Raw genomic sequence first — 7,870 nt, 5'->3', positions numbered from 1 at the left:
TATAAAATAATGTTTATTTGTTAAAACCTGTAGTACAACCCTTGCAATTGTTGTCAGTCACAATTAATGGCAAATCAGTTTGACAGTGCTTTTTCTTGGAAGATTGCTACAAACTGAGGACAGAAAATGCAAACTATCAATGGCCAAACCAAGTTCTAGCAACATCACCAACAACATGCAGGAAGACTCTTGGAGAGCCCAGTTTTGCTGTATCTACTGAGTTCCTGGAGGTGTTCATGAAACACACCGATGTGGCACTGAGGGACATGGTAAAGATATGTTGGCGGTTGGACTAGATGATCTTAGTGGCCTTTTCCAACCTTTATGATTCTATGATTCTTTGTTTCTGAAACACTATGGAAAGCACTGTTCAAATCATTTTCATTAAAAAAAAAAAAGGAAAAAAAAGTTTTTTTCCCATGGAGCAGTTTCAAATGGCACTACCTGTGTGTGCTGTTGATGAGGGTAAGATGAGAGCAGAAAAGACAGCTCAGACTTCAGAAGAGGAATTAAGGAATTACCTGTGCGACCTGCTGTAGGGAACCTGTTTTGGCAGGGGGGTTGGACTTGATGATCTCTGGAGGTCCCTTCCAACCCCTACAACTCTGTGATTCTGTGAAAAGCCAGACTGCCCACATCTTGAAGTCACTAAATTGTTGCAGGAACGTGGTTATGAATTCAAAATGCATCTTGTAGTTGTTTACTGAGATGATTTACCCTTTTTCCCCCACTTATTCTGCTCGAGTTCCAGGCTATTAATTCTCATACATCTCCCTGCACCCAGACTCAGAGATCAACTTTGAAACCTCATCTTCACTTTCATCCTCAGTGATAGCTCTCAGTTGGCTCAGTTCAGTGAACAACTTTTTCTGCACATTAGCATTCAACATTTTGGGCAAAATCTTCTCCCAGTGCACTGTACAAACAGCCTTTCTGTTGTGCCATTTGTGCTCCTATGCATTGAGCCAATTGGTCTTTAAAGTTTAAATCTAATTTGTGGGTTTAGCTCAGGTCTGCTCTGTAAGAATTTGAACAGAAATAACACATTAACTATTGGCCCTGGGTTAAATAGCTTTTCTAGTCGTGTGAAATGTATTATCAAGTGAAACAAAGCAAAACAATGTACATTAAAGGAATCAATCAGCATTAAAGAATAAACAGTTCTTAAAATGCCACAATTCCTGTAAAAGGGGTAGAAGGTATTTCAGTTCCGTGGGTCAAACATTAAAACATTTGATAGCTTTCTAGATCATTACATGTTTGCTGAGGGCAAAAAGAAAAAGCATGAAATTTTCAGTGGCAAAAAAAAAAAAATAATAATTAGATTGACCAGTTTTACCAGGAACCTCACGTTCAACAAACACAGCCCAATTTGCAGCACTAGCTATGGTGGAAATAGAGACAGTTCAGCAAACATTTTTGCTTCCAGTCATAATGTGAGGTGTTCGAAACCAGAGGTAGAAGGTGGGTTGGAGGAAGGCCAAACTGGTATGACAGTTATGACTTATGACTTATAAGTTATGACACCAGTGAATAGAGGCTGAAGGGAGAGTGCAGATTTAGAAGGCTGCTCACATTCAAATATTGAGACCAGAGAAAGCCTGGTGTCATCTAGAGCTACATCAAACCTGGCAATTCATCTATTTACAATCCTAGCAGGCCTTATAGATTACACTAAATATTAGATATTTGATAAAAAAATGTGCAGTTTGATTAATTAATTTGATTAATTGCGTTACATAAAGCCTAAGCTCTTTGTGCAAGCAAGCTTTGAGCAGGAACTGTGTTCATACTGCCTTATATTTGTTGTAGTCCAAAAACCAAACTAAGCCTCTCTGATTTTCTGCTGTAGATAATAGATCTAGACTGAGCTTTGAGGTGCCTATCCACAGGATTTTAATTCAACATTCACAGCATCACCAGAGGATAGAAAACAACAAGCAATGTAAATAGAAACTCTTGCTATTGACCCATTTACAGCAACTAAACATTTTTAAAACCAGAAGAGATGACAGAGGAGTGCTGGAAGCTTTGAAGTAGTCTGTTTCATCTCTGGATTGCTAGAGGTGTTTTCTGTGAAACTACAGCTCTTGTGACCTGAAATTTCTGCCTTCTGCATTTGGTCTTGGCAGCCCCAGAGCACAGATGTTTCCAGGGAGAGCAATATTCTTTCAAAAGTATTCTTTCCTCCTGAGCTAGATACTGCTGCTTTTAATCACCCTAACCAGAACTGCTGGAACACAGCAAGCAAGACACTGCTCACAGCTCAATACAGCAGAGCCTAGCTATGCAGGTGCATGCTAATTTCCTCCACCAATGGAGGAGCATCCAACAGAAACTTATTATCCAATGAATCTCAACCCCACATGTATATTTACAACTAAGTGCTAATTAGCTTTAGGAGAACTCACCACAGAGAAACAGTTTCACTTAGTTCAGAATAAACAGCAGGCTGAGATAAGCATTCACTGTGGGCTATCAGCTGCAAAGAGCAGCCTGATGGGAAGACATAACCCTTGTGATTCACAGCACTTAAGCACTGTGATGTGGCAAGCTTCAAATGTCTCCTTTTGAAGAATATTTGGTTAGAACTATCTGAACAAAAGGGAAGAAAACACTTGTTGTGCTTCAGTGATTGCATGGAGTCACACTGTGGGCTGCTCCAGGTACCCAGGAACCCAAATTCCTAACCACTGAGGTTAGGAACCCTCATGTCAGATTTAAGCAAACAGGTGCTTTACAAGGGGATTTCCCAATATGCAAGACTGGAAACAGTTTCTCCTGAAAGCCACAGCCAGCATAGGACTGTAATCCATGAGCCACACGCAACAAAGCAGAGCGTAAGCAGAGATAATCATCATCCTAACCCAGAGCTGAAGCAAATGCTCAAAATCAGAACTAGGCAGTGGATCAAGCTCCACAGGAACTAATACCAAATTCCCTTTATTTCAGTATTCAACAGCTTAACATTTAAGAAGATGACTGGGTACCCTCTGGAGTCTCACATGAAGTTTGCCTCCCTGGAAACTGCTAATCAGTTGTTTTCTCTCTAATTCTTTCAAAATCAGAAAAATAATCATTGCTCCCCATCCATAAAGCAGCAGCTTTACACCCTTTCTGCAAGAATTCACCCTCCAACAAGCCCTTCATTCCCTGCCACAAGCAGCAGCCTTTATAGGGCATGTGGTGATCCCATGGAAAATGCCAGCACCAGCTGAAGGCTGGGTGGTGTGGGAATGCTTTGTAGGGAGTTTCAGCTTTGTAAACAGTATGTTTTACAGGATTGCATTCATAGTGGGTATATGAAGACAGATAAAATCCATGTATGCAAAAGGATGTTTAAAATAGCTGACACTAAGAAAGAAGCCTATTGAAATAGAAGGAACTCTCCTTATTTGTTAAGAAAATAGATACTGAAAACTTGCAAAAACCAAACCAAAACAAAAATGGGTGGGGGAGGAGGCAGCAATAAAGGAATCAAGTTTCCACTTAATTGTAGACCTGTTTCTACTAGAGTAGCAAAGTGCTGTTCCTAGGCTGTCATGTTCTTTCTAAGAAGCTTGATCTCCTAATTATAATTGCTGTCTTTGTGCAGAAGGTATTGACAGCCAATTTTTAGATGCCTGCTGATCCTGGGGCTGCCTAGAGGATGGAGGATGATGGATCAGTGCCAGATTTGCTCCTCCCTAACTGGCTTTTGCTGTAGAGTTTGTGCCAATGATCAGTAGAATCTCAGTACAACCCTAGGACTGTTCCTCATGCTTCCTTCTCAGGAAGTGCAGTGGAAGCAAGAATGACAAGCTGCTGGTGGCAAGCTGTGGTCATCACAGCTCCTCTGAAATGAGCTCAACCAAGTGCTCAGAGCCGGACTTCAGTGTCTCTAGGGACATCACACTGACCACCTCTCTAGGCAACACGTGCCAGTGGTTTGCCCCTTACTTCTCATTTATTTCTTAGAACATAGATGCTTAGAACAGGTGATACGAAGATCACTTGTTTCAGTTTTTTCAGTTTGCAAATCTTTTCAACCTGTATGAAAAGCTATGGGATGAAAACAACAGGCTCTGGATGCATTATGAGCTGGCAAGCAGCCTTCTGTCCATATGCCTGTGAACTATCTGAGCAAGAAGACAAATCAATACTAATTAATGGTCCCCTGGAAAGTAAATGATTTGCTCATGGTGTGCAGCATAGCAAGGAAGCCTGTAGGCTATTTCTGCCTTTGATTTATTACACCATACAAACAAAGGTTTATACGAGTAGTTTGGAACCTGGAATCCTTTCCTTGTAAAAGTCACAGCTTCCATTGAGATGAAAGGAGCCAGGGAGAGGAACTAGGGATTTTACATCCGTGGATACAGTAGTTAACAGTAACCAGTGCCATTCATCTGCTTGCTAACTCACAGCATCTCCTAGGGACTGTTCCAAAGGGAACATACAGGGAAATATTCAAATGCTCAAGTGTTTATCTTTGAAGATCAACATCCCATTTCCTGCAGAATGGATTCTGTTCCAGCATTTGGCCTCTCTGCCTAGCAGGCAGATCTAGAATAAGAGAAAAGAATGTTAAAACCTAAAAACGTCAGCTATTAAAGGTTGTCTCTCAAAAGCTAGGGCATAAGTTTATGCTTGCTTGTGCTAAGGGGTTTTAAACAGTGCCAAATCAATGGATATTGCATTTGCTTCACATGCAGCTCCGAGGGAAAGCTCAGGAGTGGCCAATCACAGGAAAATGTTCTTTAAAATGTGTCAAAACTTTTGATTGCAGATGGCCACTTAGCAATTTCAGGTTTTGGGAAATGACTTAGTGCCATTAGAGATGGATTCTTCCTTTGTTGCAGTCCCTTCCAGCAAGGTTTGTTCTCACAACACATAAGCAATTTTGCTTAATTGCCCTGTGAAAGTGCATGATGTTAGTAAATGGACCATTGTACACTGGCTCAAATGCTTTTGAGTGTTGTGCTGTGTGAATATCACTTTATTGTAAGCAAACGTCATGAGTTTTGTTCAGAAAACAGCAACATGTGTGGTAGTGAGGATTACCTACATTTGGTCACACCACAGGGAAACCCTGGCTCATGTTTGGCTCATGATTTCCCATAAACTTGAATTTCTGGACTTTCTATTATTTTTTTCCATCTTGTATTTTTCCATTTTATCACTCTCACTTACTGCACATACATCTGCTTGAAACTGTAAGGGCTCAACCGATGTTTTCATACCATTTCTCCAATTTGTCCAGCTTGTTTGATTTTCTACTCCTGTTATTAATATATTTGCATCTCTTCCCATCTTAGTGTTTTGTAGAGGTTTAACAGAACAGATTCCAGTTGCATTTAGCAGGTTGTTCTAAAAACATTTTGAACATATCCAACTCCATAACAGCTGTAGTGGAAATGCGAAGTCACAGCTTGAAGCAGTGATTGAGCACCTGGTGGGAAGGCAGGGCCAACCCAGGGGAGCTCAGGTGCATGCAAAGCAGTTGAGTGACCAGAAGGGCTGGAGCCAGGATCCGCCCTTTCCCAGACCTCAGTTAAGGGTTGGCAGTGAAGGTGAGGGGATCTCAATGGAGGTTCCTGTGTACTTGAGGCCTTCTGAAGGTAAGCAGCTTCATTTCTCTGTTTTTGTGTCTATGGCAGTTGCCTTGGATTTGGTTGCTCTGCTGTTGTTGCTGTGCTTTCTATTGTGTTGCAACAGTTAATTACATGATTTTGACTGTGAGGCACTGATAGCAGCTATGTTTTGCTTAGTGCTGTGAGTTTGTTCAATTTGTTTGACCTGTGCCATGTCAGCAATTCAGTTAGAACTTATGTTTCTCTCTTTTGAACAAAAAGGTCCGTAGCAACTCTATCAATAGCAATTCTATGATGTCAGATGATGTCTATCATTTTCCGTCTACCGGGCCTTCAACTTATTCCTAAAAAGAAATAAGTTTGCTCTGAGAGGATTTGCAGTTGACAAATCCATTCTGGCTCTTAATCACTTCCTTGTTTTCTTTTATGTGCTCACATAGACTTTATTCATTCTAAGGTTTTTCTAGCACTTGAAGGTAAGCTGACTGATATACAAATCCCTGATTAGTCTTTTCCTTCCTTTCTTAAAAACAGAATACATTTGCCCTTTTCCAGCCTTCTGATGCTTATTGACACTCCCTGACTTTCCTTAGATAATGGTGAGAGTTTCTGACATTACTTCTGCCACCTCCTTGTTCAGGTTCCTGGGATAAATCCATCAGGCTCAGGCAGCATGAAAACTTTGGAATTCCTTCAGTGTGCTGACATCCCCTTTTGTGCTTTTGCAGGGAAAGCCCAATGCTCTGTCACTGCTGCTTACATCAGTTGTTGCCCCCCCCCCTTTAGCTTTTTGCTTGGAAATACAAAGTAAGACACTGAATGTTCTGTGTTCCTTTTTTTATTTCTTATTTTTGTGCTGATGACTTTCCTCTTATCTGCCAGTAAATCAGTGCTTTGCTTGATCCATTTCTCTCTGTGTATCTTCATAATTGTTTCCTGCTAGTCCTGATATTAGTTGTTTAATCCCATCCCTTGCTGTTTTAAAGCTTTCTCTCTGCATGCTTATACTGTTTTCTTGCATGCCTGAGCAGTTTGATCTTTCTTGTAGGCACCTTTTCTGTATTTTTAAACTGAATGAAGAATTTGTGGCTTCTTCCCACTTTTCCAAACCTTCTCTGATATCTGTGGTTGGCTTGCCAAATAGTTTTTATTTTCGCAGTCACTGCTCTGTTATCTTCCTGTTAAAAGGATTTAATTATTTTTAGGAACAATATTGCACAGAGTAGGAAAGCAAAGTCAGCTATTCAAAAACTTGAAATTTTATTGTTTTTTAATGATCAGATGCTGCCCTCTTTCGTAGAGAATACGACAAACATTCATCAAGGGGCAGAGCAGCTGTTGATTCCCCTCCAATGCTTGCTTTTCTTGCTGCCTGACTGCTGGAGCAGTACAGACATAACTTGTGACTGTTCCTGTGGAAGGTTTCTCTGGGCTTTCCTAACAGCAAGGGCAAAGAAATGGGATACATTAACAAATGCAGAAAATCAATGCTAGGAAAAAACAACATATTTGCTTATAGTGTGGTCCTTTATGCTTTCAGGCTGTTAAAATGGGTCTGAAATTCAGGTGTTCAAACTTGAGTACCCATCTGAGTAACCGAAGTGATTACAGCTGTCTTTTGATTACACAGTGATTACACAGTCTTTTGTGACAACTCTTTAAGAAGAGCATTTTCTCTCTCGGTTTTACAGAAAACAAATAGGTTCTCCTACCCATCACAGCATTTTGTCACTCCGTGGCAGGAAATACCTATTAAAATTATCCAAAATGCAGCTGTCTAATGCTGTCATCTCAAGTAATCTTTTTTTTTTTCCCTGCACTCTGTGTTCTATGCATGGGGACCATTTAACTGTGCTCTTCCACTGCTGCCTTCTGGTTGCAGCCAGTGGGATGTCGGCTACAAGACTCAGTGGGGTTAACTGGATATGAGCAGGATGGTAATGAAAGGATGGATGAATCTGAAAAGCTAATAAGGGGTTCTATTTTTCCTTCTGCCAGAAGAAAAAGAAAAAGTGCCAAAAAAAACCCCAAACAAAGAAAACAAACAAGCAGCAGAAAAAACCCAACAAATGTGCCATGCCTGTTCCCAGTTGGCCAGAACTCAGAATGTAGGAGTCAATTTTGTATATACAAAATGAATTTCCCCACTGAATATTTACTTTCATTCATTTCAGAAAATCCTGATGTGTGGAGGAAAAATTGTGTAGATCTCTAACAGTACCTTGCAGTTTGAGGCTTTAGATAAAAACGTGGTGTTATGACTTAAATAACATGAGATAACAACAGGAAAGGTGTTT

At 40.5% G+C, this 7,870-nt stretch overlaps 1 protein-coding gene across 1 annotated transcript in view; it reads right to left on the bottom strand.

Moving 5' to 3' along the window:
* INPP5F (inositol polyphosphate-5-phosphatase F) overlaps positions 1–7,870 on the bottom strand; it is a 949,391-nt gene that overhangs the window by 607,093 nt on the left and 334,428 nt on the right. The window lies entirely within an intron of this gene.

This window comes from Lagopus muta, chromosome 5 (assembly GCF_023343835.1).
Source record: "Lagopus muta isolate bLagMut1 chromosome 5, bLagMut1 primary, whole genome shotgun sequence".
Taxonomy (NCBI): domain Eukaryota; kingdom Metazoa; phylum Chordata; class Aves; order Galliformes; family Phasianidae; genus Lagopus; species Lagopus muta.
The sequence above is the reverse complement of the archived record's forward strand: the minus strand, read 5'-3'. Positions and strand labels throughout refer to the sequence as shown.